The sequence below is a fragment of the Eurosta solidaginis genome, chromosome 5 (assembly GCF_040869045.1).
Source record: "Eurosta solidaginis isolate ZX-2024a chromosome 5, ASM4086904v1, whole genome shotgun sequence".
NCBI lineage: Eukaryota > Metazoa > Arthropoda > Insecta > Diptera > Tephritidae > Eurosta > Eurosta solidaginis.
The window spans coordinates 123,203,443-123,217,470 of NC_090323.1; the positions used below are offsets into that span (position 1 = coordinate 123,203,443).

The window sequence follows — 14,028 nt, forward strand, 5'->3', positions numbered from 1 at the left end:
CTACTTCTTTTAATTTTTCGATTAAAGTCGCATAATCATTATTCTTTTTAATTCTATTACAATAATCTTTGCTTTTTACTTGCCACTATGATGGCAAAGATTTATACATTTCAATAAATTCACTCAGAAATTTTTTATTGTCCATTTTACTTTTCCGCGCACGTCTGTTCTGTTCAGAAATTACTACGATTATGAGCTATTTCGCCATACACGACAGAAAAGGTCGCAGAAACATGACATAACGGGAATGTTCGTGTCGTGTATTTGGCGCTTAAGCTTGTTGAGACGACGACGACAATTTATCGATAAAACGAAAGGAAAATATACCATCTCTGCAATTTCTGGATCAGCTGTTCAATTTTTTATACTCAGTTGACCAGAGCTCACAGAGTATATTAACTTTGATTGCATAACGGTTGGTTGTACAGGTATAAAGGAATCGAGATAGAAATAGACTTCCATATATCAAAATCATCAGTATCGAAAAAAAATTTTATTGAGCCATGTCCGTCCGTCCGTCCGTCCGTTCGTCTGTCCGTTAACACGATAACTTGAGTAAATTTTGAGATATCTTGATGAAATTTGATATGTAGGTTCCTGGGCACTCATCTCAGATTGCTATTTAAAATGAACGATATCGGACTATAACCACGCCCACTTTTTCGATATGGAAAATTTCGAAAAATCCAAAAAGTGCGATAATTCATTACCAAAGATGGATAAAGAGATGAAACTTGGTAGGTGAGTTGAACTAATAGCGTAGAATAGAAAATTAGTAAAGTTTTGGACAATGGGCGTGGCACCGCCCACTTTTAAAAGAAAGTAATTTAGAAGTTTTACAAGCTGTAATTTGGCAGTCGTTGAAGATATCATGATGAAATTTGACAGGAACATTACCCCTATTGCTATATGTATGCATAATAAAAATTAGCAAAATCGGAGAATGACCACGCCCACTTAAAAAAAAAATGTGCCGCCCTTTTTCATTTAATTTGTCTAGAATACTTTTAATGCCATAAGTCGAACAAAAATTTACCAATCCCTCTGAAATTTGGTAGCGGCATAGATTCTATGACGGTAACTATTTTCTGTGAAAATGGGCGAAATCGGTTGAAGCCATGCCCAGTTTTTATACAAAGTCGTCCATCTGTCCTTCCCCTCGGCCGTTAACAGGATAACTTGAGCAAAAACCGATATATCTTTACTAAATTTAGTCCACGTACTTATCTGAGCTCACTTTATCTTGGTACAAAAAATGGACGAAATACGACTATAACCGCGCCCACTTTTTCGAAATCGAATATTACTATAAATGAATAAAATGCCATAATTCTACACCAAATACGAAAACGGGATGAAACATGGTAATTTGATTGGTTTATTGACGCAAAAAATAACTTTACCAAAAACTTTGTAAAATGGGTGCGACACCTACCAAATTAAGTAGAAGAAAATGAAAAAGTTCTGTAAGGCGAAATCAAAAGCCCTTGGAATCTTGGCAGGGATACTGTTCGTGGTATTACATATATAAATAAATTAGCGATACCCAACAGATGATGTTCTGGGTCACCCTGGTCCACATTTTGGTCGATATCTCGAAAACGCCTTCACATATACAACTACCACCGATCTAGTGACGAAAATAATAAAGAGGAGCTTAGACTCAATAGAAAACAAGTAAGGAAGGCTAAGTTCTGGTGTAACCGAACATTACATACTCAGCTGAGAGCTATGGAGACAAAATAATGGAAAATCACCATGTAGGAAAATGAACCTAGAGTAACCCTGGAATGTGTTTATATGACATGTGTATCAAATGGAAGGTATTAAAAAGTATTTTAAGAGGGAGTGGGCCATAGTTCTATAGGTGGACGCCTTTTCGAGATATCGCCATAAAGGTGGCCGGGGGTGACTCTAGAAATTGTTTGTACGACATGGGTATCAAATGAAAGGTGTTAATGAGTATTTTAAAAGGGCATGGACATTAGTTCTATAGGTGGACGCCTTTTCGAGATATCACCATAAAGGTGCACTAGGAGTGACTCTAGAATTTGTTTGTACGATATGTGTATAAAATGGAAGGTATTAAAGAGTATTTTCAGAGCGAGTTGGCCATAGTTCTATAGGTGGACGCCTTTTCGAGATATCGCCATAAAGGTGGACCAGGGGTGACTCTAGAATTTGTTTTTACGATATGGGTATCAAACGAAAGGTGATAATGAGTATTTTAAAAGGGAGTAGCCTAAGTTCTATAGGTGGATGCCTTCTCGAGATATTGCCATAAGGGTGGACCAAGGGTGAATCTATAATATGTTTGTACGATATGTGTATCAAATTAAAGGTATTAATGAGGGTTTTAAAAGGGAGTGGTGGTATGTAGTTGTATATGTGAAAGTATTTTCTAGATATCAACCAAAATGTGCACCAGGGTGACCCAGAACATCATCTGTCGAGTACCGCTATTTTATTTATATATGTAATACCACGAACAGTATTCCGGCAAAGATTCCAAGGGCTTTTGATTTCGCCCTGCAGAAATTTTTCATTTTCTTCTACTTTATATGGTAGGTGTCACACCTATTTTACAAAGTTTTTTTCTAAAGTTATATTTTGCGTCAATAAACCAATCCAATTACCATGTTTCATCCCTTTTTCCGTATTTGGTATAGAATTATGACATTTTGTTAATTTTTCGTAATTTTCGATATCGAAAAGGTGAGCGTGGTCATAGTCGGATTTCGGCCATTTTTTATACCAATACAAAGTGAGTTCAGATAAGTACGTGAACTAAGTTTAGTAAAGATATATCGATTTTTGCTCAAGTTATCGTGTTAACGGCCGAGCGGAAGTGCAGACGGTCGACTGTGTATAAAAACTGGGCGTGGCTTCAGCCGATTTCGCCCTTTTTCACAGAACACAGTTATCGTCCCAGAATCTAAGCCCCTACCAAATTTCAAAAGGATTGATAAATTTTTGTTCGACTTATGGCATTAAAAGTATCCCAGACAAATTAAATGAAAAGGGGTGGAGCCGCGCCCATTTTGAAAATTGTTTTTGTATTTTGTTGCACCATATCATTACTGGAGTTGAATGCTGACATAATTTACTTATATACTGTAAAGATATTGAATTTTTTGTTAAAATTTGATTTAAAAAATTTTTTTTAAAGTGGGCGTGTTCGTTATCCAATTTTGCAAATTTTTATTTAGTACACATATGGTAATAGGAGTAAAAAAAGTGGGCGTGGTTATAGTCCGATTTCGTTCATTTTAAATAGCGATTTGAAATGAGTGCCAAATTCACATACCAAATTTCATTAAGATACCTCAAAATTTACTCAAGTTTTCGTGTTTACGGACGGACGGACGGACATGGCTAAATGAATTTCTTTTTTCGCCCAGATCATTTTGATATATATAGAAATCTATATCTATCTCTATTAGTTTATGCCGTTACGGATTACCATTATGCGAACGAAGCTAATATACTCTGTGAGCTTTGCTCAGCTGAGTATAAAAAAATCAGAAATAACTCCGATTTTGTCTAGTTCAGCTACAGAACCTCGAATTGTTGCGCACTTGTTGTTTTATTTTGAATATCTAAAAAAACAATACATATTACATGTTTATATATTTAATTAATTAAAAAAGAAATGTTTTACTTACAAATTTTCCTTCTGTCGTCAGTAAAAAGAGCTTCGACAAAAATGGCGTCGTGTGAGGGCGACGGCGACAGCAAATTTGTTTAGCCTATACCAAACATGTGTCGATAGTCGTCAATAGTTATTGAAAACGACGATGGCAATACCGAATTAAATACGTCATCGTGAGTTGTCGACGTTCAGTGACGACGACGATAATGACAATAAGGGTGAATGTTCAAGAGTATCATACTGTTCTCACACAGAAACTTAATGATCTAATTTCACCTTCTAATGAAATCGTAAATTTTTTGCTTTCACACAGAAGTAACTGCTCGATTAGTATGAAGGATGAAATGTCAAGCGAATAAAATGACAATGCTATATGACAGACAATCATGGCGGAACGATACAATGTTGCAGCATGGTGACATACCTACAAACAAAAAAATTCCATGTACTTGTAAATTCGATGGACAAATGTCAAAATCGTACTACGCCGGTAGTTGATATATCAAATCAAATAAAAAAGGTTATAATCAGCTGTTCGATGCGGCTACCTTGTATCGTTCCGTTATGCAGACAATGACATTTACTTTGACAAATGACATTTTTAAGCACTGAACACACCAAAAACTAAGAAGCGGAACGCTGCCAACAGAGTTGCATTGTGCTTTTGACTTCATAGGCATTCGATTAGCTACTAATGAAATAATTATAGATTCGAATTTTGTAGGGAAGATTGAGCTCAATAAGCGTCTTAATGTAGAAAACTGCCTTTATTATTCAATAAATCGTCTGTGTGAAAACAGTATCAGAAAATTGTTGATGCTGAATGGTGTATTCTGTACCATAAACTAGCCAAATACGACGTCAATGTTGTGTTATCCAAACTACCAATTGGTGATGTTGGTACACAGTATTTTGTAGATCGTGAAATATTCTGTTAGTGTACCAGAAGAAGATTTGAAACGTACAATGAAAGCTTGTGGTGGTGCTTTTATGACTCCAGCTAATGATATTAATTCAAGTGTTTTGGGTCAATGTGATTACTTTGAAGAACGTCAAGTTGGTGGTGAACATTTCAACATTTTCCAAGGTTTGATAGTGGGTTTGACATTAATTTTATTTTTATAGATTATAATTATTTAAAGGTGGCGTTAATGCTAGAACATGTACATTGATTTTACGTGGCAGTGCCAAATAATTTTTGGAAGAAACTTAGCTTCGTTACATGATGGTACAATGATTGTGCAGCGTACAATTAAACATGATTCTATTGTTGCTGGTAAGTCAAAATACAACTTGAAAAAAATTTCTAATCTTAAATTGTTAAGTAATATTATGAAAAGATTGTGTCCAACTACGGAAGAAAAAACTATAAAATTTGTGTCAGTGAAATGATAGTTATTGTCTTTGGTTGTTAGTTTTGAGGCATCGTCTTCGAGTGCCTTCTGATGTTGTTGTTGTAGTAGTGCTTCGCCCCATCCAATAGGTCTGACCAATCACAAATTGTCATCAATGTCCTCCAACGGGAGTCCGAGGAAACTTGCTATTTCAACAGGGGTGGACCATAAAGAGAGGGGTGTTAGAGGGGTTGGTTCCACATTACAATTGAAGAGATGGTTGGTGTCATGTGGGGACACATTGCAAACAGGGACATTTTGTATGTCGGGGTTGATTCTGGATAGGTAAGAATTTAACCTCTTACAGTATCCAGATCTAAGTTGGACTAGAGTGACTCGCGTTTCCCTAGGGAGCGTGCGTTCCTGTTCTGCAATTTTAGGATATTGTTCTTTGAGTACTGAATTCACGGGCAATTCCTGACATAGCGGTCCGACGCCTGTTTATGGAGTCCACCAAGGACCTGCTTATGTTTTTTGGATTCATACGGCTGTGTTCCCAGGTGCCGTATTTCCTTAAATTGCTTACGGGGGTGACTCCTTAAGACCCTGGGCGGTGTTGGCTCATCAATCAGATGTCTGTTGGGATGCCCAGGTTCCTGGGTATTCAACAGAAACTGTTCGGTTAGCAATTCATTTCTTTCACTTATTGGGAGTATTCTCGCCTCATTATGTAGATGGTGTCCTGGGGACATAAGGAGACAACCCGTAAAAATTAAATCGGTATTTAAGTGTAAATCGATGAAAGCATCGTAAAATAACTTATGTTTTTTTGGTAGTTAACGTTATCGTTTAGCCTGGTTTTGTTACCAATTTTGTTATTTTCGTGGTATAAATCAACATTCAACACAAAGCTTCTCTGATTATGAGTTGCAATACTTTTTGGTTTAGGTTGCAAAATTGTAAAATTACATATTTTTGTACACAGTTCTAAAACGTAAAGGAAAAAAAATTATATTTGTCTATTAATGAAATTATTAAAAAGATATTGTTATATTAATGATGTAGAGAAGCGCCAACACGAATGCAAGTGGTTTCAAACCTCTGGTAGGCAATTCACCACTTTAACTGTCAGAAAAAATTTTAATTTTATGTAAAAAAATTTTGAAAGTTGCAATTGAAGTTCTGAAAGCTCGGGAATTTCAATTGAAGTTCAAAAAATTACAATTGAAGTTCACAATTTTCAATAGAAGTTCAGTAAATTATAATTGAAGCTCAGGAATTTCAACTGCAGTTCAGCAAATTACAACTGAAGCTCAGAAAATTACAATTTAAGTTCAATTATAATTTTCTGAACTACAAACAGAAATTCTGAACTTCAATTTTAATTTTCTGAACTACAAATAGAAATTCTGAGGCTGAATTTAAATTTTCTGAACTTGAATTGAAATTTTTGAACTTCAATTGTAACTTTCGAACCTCAATTGCAGCTTTCTGAACTAAAATAAAAAAGGTATGGTATTAAAATTGGCGAATTACAAGTCAACCTACTCAAATTGTGAATTGCCTACTCGCGATTTGATGGTTTACTGCAACGAATAGTTCTGTTAGCTCTTCTCTTTTGTTTTCTATATCATTAATTAATTTATTTAAGTTTCCCTTAACTTTGTATGCATACAATCGCATACAATAAAATTTGTATTTAGGACTCACCAACAAGACTATTCCTTCCTTAAGACTTATAGTTAATAATTTATAATTATTATAAATAATCTAATCTATATATATAAAAAGAAGTGTACATTTTGATTGTCACTCCATAACTCGAGAACGGATAGAAAGATTGCTATGACATTTTTAGGAAAGATACAGGAAGGAGAGATGATGGTTAGTTGATTTTGAAATCCCAAATCGGTTTAGCCATATATATATAAAAATCAAATTCTGTGTGTGTGTGTGTTCGCTATGGAAACACATTTCCCATACTTCAATAATCACCAAATTTTGGTTATAGGTTCCTTCGATCAACGGGAAGATTTTAGGCTAAAAATTATTTCGATATATAAAAGGGGCGTGGCACCTCCCATACAAATGGAATCTTTGGTAGTGCATAACTTTGAAGGTATGCATGCCAGAACATTGAAATTCAGTAAGGAGTTATATGAGGTCAATCCCTAACACCACCAAGAAAATGTGGAGTTGCAGGAAAGGGGGCGTGACACCTCCCATACAAATGGAATATATTATACTGCATATCTCTGGATGTAGTAATGGTAGGATAATGAAAATTGATAAGGAGCTATATGACGTTAAGTCCTAACACCTCCAGTAAAATGTGGAATGGGGAAAAAAGGGGCGTGGCACCTTCCCAACAAATGGGATTTTTTATAACTTTGGCTGCAGTACAAACTTAGGTTATTTTAACACCTAAAGTTTGACTGCATTGTTGAGTTTGGCTGTTATTCCTATTGGACGTTTAGTAATCTGCCGTCGATAAAAAAATTTGTTAGCTTCAGTCTATATACATCTTTTATAAAAATAAAAAATTATGTGTGTGTGTTCCCAATGGAAACGTATTTCCCACACTTCAACCATCACCAAATTTTGGCTATAGGTTGCTTCGATCAAGACGAAGGTTTGTCATATTTCAGAATTAAGAATATTAAATAAATTTTTTGTTTGGCTATTCGAACGAGCAATCTTAACTTCAAAAAATGATAATGTTAATAAAATCAATGATCGCATTCACAACCAAATTCCTGGTGAAGTGACGAAATATAAATCGATCGACAAAGTTACAGATGAAGATAAAATTGTGAATTATCCAACTGAATTTTTAAACTCTTTAAAACCACCTGGAATGCCTGCGCATATAACAACTTTGAAAATTGGCTCACAAATCATGCTTCTTCGGAATTTAAACCCACAAAAATTGTGCAATGGAATGCGCGGTAAAACCTAAGGTGAAGGTGTGCTCATACCACGGATCCCAATGATTCCTACAGTTCTGCCATCCAATTTTAAGCCCTTACAGTTTACTGTACGCCTTGATTTTGCAGTTGCAATCAACAAAGCACAAGGACGGTTGCAGGATTAAATTTAGAGGGTCCGTGCTTTTCCCATGGCCCGCTATGTATGTATATGTTGCTTGATCTAGAGTTCGAACGAAAAAAAAATTGTTTATCTTTGCACCGAACAAAAAAACCAAAAATATTGTGTACTCATACGCATTACAATAAGTTACAATAGGGGGACTCATGTAACCGTATAAATGCCTTATAAAGTGTGTAAACGTATAAATTTATCTAGTTTACGCACGAGCTGTCAAATTTTGTATGAAAAATCATTTACACAATTTGTATAAATTTACGCGCACATTTCATTGTGTAAACGCGGTAAACTCAAAGGAATGCAACCTTGCAGACATTACAGACGGCATTTTCATCAAAAATATCCAACATCAGCAAGTAAAGGCGTTTTAGTTTTGATTTTTCACTTAATCTTGGTATTTTTTAAATTGTATAACAATCAAACAAAATTTTTTGGAAATAATACAGCTGAAAAACAATCAAGTTTATCAAGAGTATTACTAGGTGCGTTCATATAACCGCGTGTGTAAATGGATATAATTTTACACCTTATAAGTTTATATGCTATCATGAGTCCCCCTAATAATAAAATATTTTAAATGAAAATTTCACCAATATGCGAACAAAATTCAATTCAATTTGCAGATCAATAAATTAAATTATGAACAAACAAAACAGAAAAATAACGCAACATTCATTCGATCTCAGGCGTTACAACGTACGCCGGTAAAGCTAGTATATTATAAAAATGTTGAATAAATGTTGAATTGTTAATGGATTTGAATTAAAGAAATGTTTTATTTATATAGCAGTATAATCCAAGTAAAAAACGGTCATAATACTAGTGAAAAGGCGGTCATATTAAAGTAAAAACACTGTAAAAATACTCGTAAAGTTACAGGTATATAACTTAAAAAATTACTGCCATAACGTGAATGTAAGAACAGTACAGCACTATAGTGTTAACTACTTTGTATTCTTTACTTTAATTTTTAAAATAATTTTTAATTGAGTTTTCGTGTTAACTTAAAATTTTTGAATAACTTCAAAAAAGAAAATTCTAATTAGTTGGAAAATATTTAGACTCAAAAATAAATAAAATAATATTTATAAAAAATAAATATTTAAATATTTGGTTAGCCACCAAATAAGATATTTTTGATGACTGAAAATATTTTTAATTTTTGATAATTAACCATAAACAATCTGATTTAGTTGATTACAGATATACTTTGTCGTTAGATGATAATGTGATATCTGATCATAGACTCCTAGTTTTGACTGTAAATAACAATATAAAAAACATTGAAAATCAGGAAACCGAAATAAAAGTTTTTGATTACTACCTCTTTGAACAAAATAAACATATAAATAATATAATAACCCAATCTACCTTTTCGGGATTTCATATACAGCTATGTAGTAGTATTGAAAAATGCACAAAAAATATTAAAAACACAAATAAAGTTGTTAAGAAGCCGTGGATGAATAACGAAATATTATCTCTAATCAAAGAGAGAAACAAATTTTACAAATTAAAGAGGAAATACATCAATAACTTGTATTTCGCAAACCAATTTAGGATTTTCAAGACCCAAACGCGCAACAAAATGAACAATGCACGAAAAGAGTTCTATGGAAGGCAAATAGAAGAAAATATTGTATCTAGCACTAAAACGTGGAAGATCTTAAATCAGCTTGTTTATGGACAGAATAATACCTCGTTCTCAGATATCACGCAGATAGAATATAATGAAACCAATATTACATACCCTTCAGAGATAGCTGATGCTTTTAATAATTACTTTCTAAACATTATAAATACGCCAGACAGTTTTGAGTACTCTCCTGAACCGGTAAATGGAATAATACACCCTTTTATATTATCTCAGTGTCATACCGAAGAAGTACGTTTAGCAATTGGTAGTCTTAACCCAAAGCCGGCCAACGGGCCTGACGGAATCTCTGCGCGACTGGTACAGAAATATAAAGACGATCTGTCTGGTCCATTAGCAAAATTTATTAATGAATATTTTATAAGTGGTCAGTATCCAGAGGAGTTAAAAATTGGATCAGTAGTTCCAATTCACAAAAGTGGAAGCAAGGACGTCTGTTCAAATTATAGACCTATAACGAAGTTAAGTACAATTGACGAAGTATTTGAAAGTATTTTATTGAACAGATTGAAAGAATTCATTAAAAGTAATGACAAAATTAGCGATAATCAGTTTGGATTTACAGAAAACTCAAGTACTTTGTCCGCATGCATCACTTGTACAGAATTTCTATATGAAAATTTAGATAGAAAAAAATACGTTGCTATGCTGGCGATTGATCTTAGCATAGCGTTTGACTCAGTAAATCTTTACATCATGATACAAAAGCTTAGAGAGTTGGGAGTTAATGGCACTGCTATTAAACTCTTCGAAAGTTTTTTAATTGATAGAAAGCAATTTGTCCAAATAAAAGATACAAAAAGTCTAACCAAAACTATTAAAACTGGTGTTCCACAAGGATCAAAATTAGCTGCAACTCTATTTGTAATATACATCAACAATATATTTAAACTCGAGTTAAATGGAAAACCGCAATTTTATGCCGATGACGGGACATTCTTGTATGCTACTGGTACTCTAGAAGAACTATTACTCAATATCCAAACGGATATAAAGAAACTTTCGAAATGGTTTGAACGTAATTTGCTGAAAATGAATATCTCGAAAACACATTTTATAATATTTAACAACTACAAAAATATTCCCGGTATGAACGATCTGAAGGGAATTCATCTAGATGGTAGTTTTAGTACGAGGGTCGAGAGTCTAAAATACCTTGGCATTTGGTTTGATGCAAATTTGAATTGGCGAGAGAACATAAACAAGCTGAAAATGAAATTAATACCACTGAATTTCTCGATATATAGAAATCGGAAATTAATTCCAAAAAGACAACTATGGCTGCTATACAACTCTTTGTTCTCAGAGCAACTTATAAATGAATTACAAAGAACACAAAATAAAGTAATTAAAAACATTTTAAATTTACCGCGGAGAACATCAAGTGAGCTGTTATATTGTAATAGGCTAGATATTCGCAAATATTGCATCTCTAAGACGCTAATAGCGCTCTACTAAATAAAAAATAATTTAGTTAAACATAATTTGAACATACAAGAAGAACAAACCCCAGAATATGCCCTTAGAACTCGAACAAATATCAAACCACGTCTTTTTCGAACAGAAAGATGTGCAAAATCAATAAAACACTATGGTGTAAAATTATTCAACAAACTTCCAGATGAAGTTAAAAATGCAAAAAATCTGCAAAGCTTTAAAACTGAAGTCAAACGCCTACTTCTTGCAAACTATAATTTTAATATTCAGCTGTAAAATGTAATTGCTAATTTTCCTCTTACTTTTACTGATATACGGAAATGGTATTTAAATCATACCTTACTTGTAATAAGTTATGTATTTATTTAAATCATACAAATTTAAATAAAACATTACTTATAATACGTTATTTCACAGCTAAACTAATTTCTTTTCTTTTAATTTAATTTAATTTTATTTCTCTTACTGCTGCACTCTCTATGTATCCTCATTAATATTGATGGCATATAGTTTTACATAACAGATAAGCTATCTTCTCGCACAAAAACATTGTTTTTTTTTTAGAAAATTGTTGTAAAGCAAATCAAAATTTGTTGTAAATAAAGCAAAATGCGAAGACAGTCACCTTGTAGCGGTGCAGGGGCTTACGCCGATCGCATTCGATACTAATTGGTCAGACGGGAGCGGCGCAACCGCGCTCACCTGACAGATGCGGTCGAAACTATCGGTAACCAGGAACTGTCACCTCCTAATCCAGGGTGTCATGCGTCACCGTGCCCATTAGACTGGTTTGCAGCCAGGAGGTCCACAACACCGGCTGTATTATAACGGCGCCTCCCCAACACCGGGTCACCTTGGAGAGTAATCATGGCCTTACCGCGTCAAGGGGCTCTGCCGCGGCGGACCAACCCAGTTCCCCAAATAAATAATTTGACAACTACGCTTGCCACGTCAAGCATGTTGTCGTACGACAATAATGAAGAAAAACAAAAACCAAAACAACAACAAAAAACCAAACAACAACAGCAACGAAACAAAGAAAACGGGCTCCAAGAAGAGCAGCGGGCAAAGCAGTAGCAGGCAACGCAAGTACTACAGGCAATTCCTGGAGAGCCTCTCGAGAGAGGAGGCAATGCTCTTCTTAGAACATTGAGGGATGACGAATCTCCCCCCACCAGCGCTGGAGTGCGCAGAGAACCGGCTCTTAAACCCGCGAACCCAAAGGGCAGCACAGATACCCAAGGAAAGCAACGCGGGCCAGAAGAGCATAACAAGCAAAAGGCGACGAAACCCGCCATCCCCAGAGGCATGTCGGCCACTGGTGAGCAGCGCGGGCAAATCAAGGAAGGGGAGCAGGAGGGACAGGCGTCGAGCAATAAACCCGCGAACCATGGTGGGCCCAGTACCACCATAGAGCATCGCGGGCCTCCCGATGAAAGAGGTACAGCAACCAAACGTAGCTCCGACGGCACCTCTACACATACGAGAGAAGGTGGCAACAACCATCCTAGCAGGCCCTCTAGAGAGCCGAGTAAGCATGGGCGATCACCGTCGAAGCATGATTCTGGAAGCAGCTCATAAGGCAGCTGCGATAGGACCCAGAAAGAGAACGACACCAGACGAAACCTGGAAGAGTGGAAGCCCAACAGAAGGCATAACAGAGGCAGGCAACCTGCACTACCATCACCGGGCAGACCAGGATCGCTTACGGACAAATGGCGCCTGGGACTAAGTGGATCAGGTATAAAATGGTATCTCCGATACCTTGAGGAGGGCCTGTCGCCCAGGGAGGCAAGAGCCAGGGCAGACGAGCACAGGCATAAACCAGCCAACGAGCAGAGATTAGCGACCGCCGAATGGAGGAATAGAGGCGAAAGCAGAGCACAGCCAGCGGCAGCCGGCCAGCATACACCCGGTCCCGCTGAAAAGCGTAGGATCGGGCAGATCACACCGGAAGAAACTCCCAGCTCAAAAAGGCAACGGGCCCATGCTCCGCAGAACACAGCAACCATGCGCCAGGAGAATTTGGCCAGGGCGACCGGGTTACCCGCTGAGACAGCACCAAGGCAGCAGAGCTACTCGGACGCCCTCAGGGGTATCCGAGTGGCTGTGCTGCCCAGGAACTACCCAGCGGATGCCCTCAGTCAAGAGGACCTGACGATTCTCCAGGAACAGATAATGGAGGGAGTGTTCAGGGGGTGTGGGCATGCCCTAATTTTTTGCGGGTGTATTTCAGAGCAGGGCTCCTCCTCGTAGACTGCGAGGACGAGAGAACAGCGCAGTGGCTCGAAGAGGTAGTACCAACACTAGAGGGGTGGACAGGGCCACCATTATGTACGAGGCGCGGGGTTGATATACCGCCCACACATAATGTGACAATGTTCCTCCCCAGGAGTGCGGAACGCCCCAAAGAATTTGTGATCCGGCTCCTCGCGAACCAAAACGAGGGCCTCAAAACGCAAAGGTGGCGCATCATAAACTGTAGCGCGGAATAAACGGGCCTACGTCTCGACGTGGGCATTGACGAGGAATCTTACCAGCTCACTCGTAGGAATGGTTTCAAGCTTCATTACAGGTACGGCTTGATCCATGTGAGACCTTGGAGGCAACCAGGCAACAGTGAGCGGCCGGAAGGAAGGGCGGAGGCAGAGGGCGTCGACAAACACGAGACGTCGGACGAGGACATGTCGGACGCAAGCACCAACACCATCCGAGCGTGTGAGTCCACAAACCCTCCCACCGCAGCAGGCGGAAGGGACGCAATCGCACAGCCAAGGGATAATGAAATCCCTACCACACAGGAGCTCATCGAGGGCTTGAACCTCCAGGAGCTGGCATTAAAC

At 37.1% G+C, this 14,028-nt stretch overlaps 1 pseudogene; it reads left to right on the top strand.

The window, feature by feature from the left end:
- The window catches only part of LOC137254481 (T-complex protein 1 subunit eta-like), a 29,281-nt pseudogene that overhangs the window by 1,395 nt on the left and 13,858 nt on the right, over positions 1–14,028 (top strand).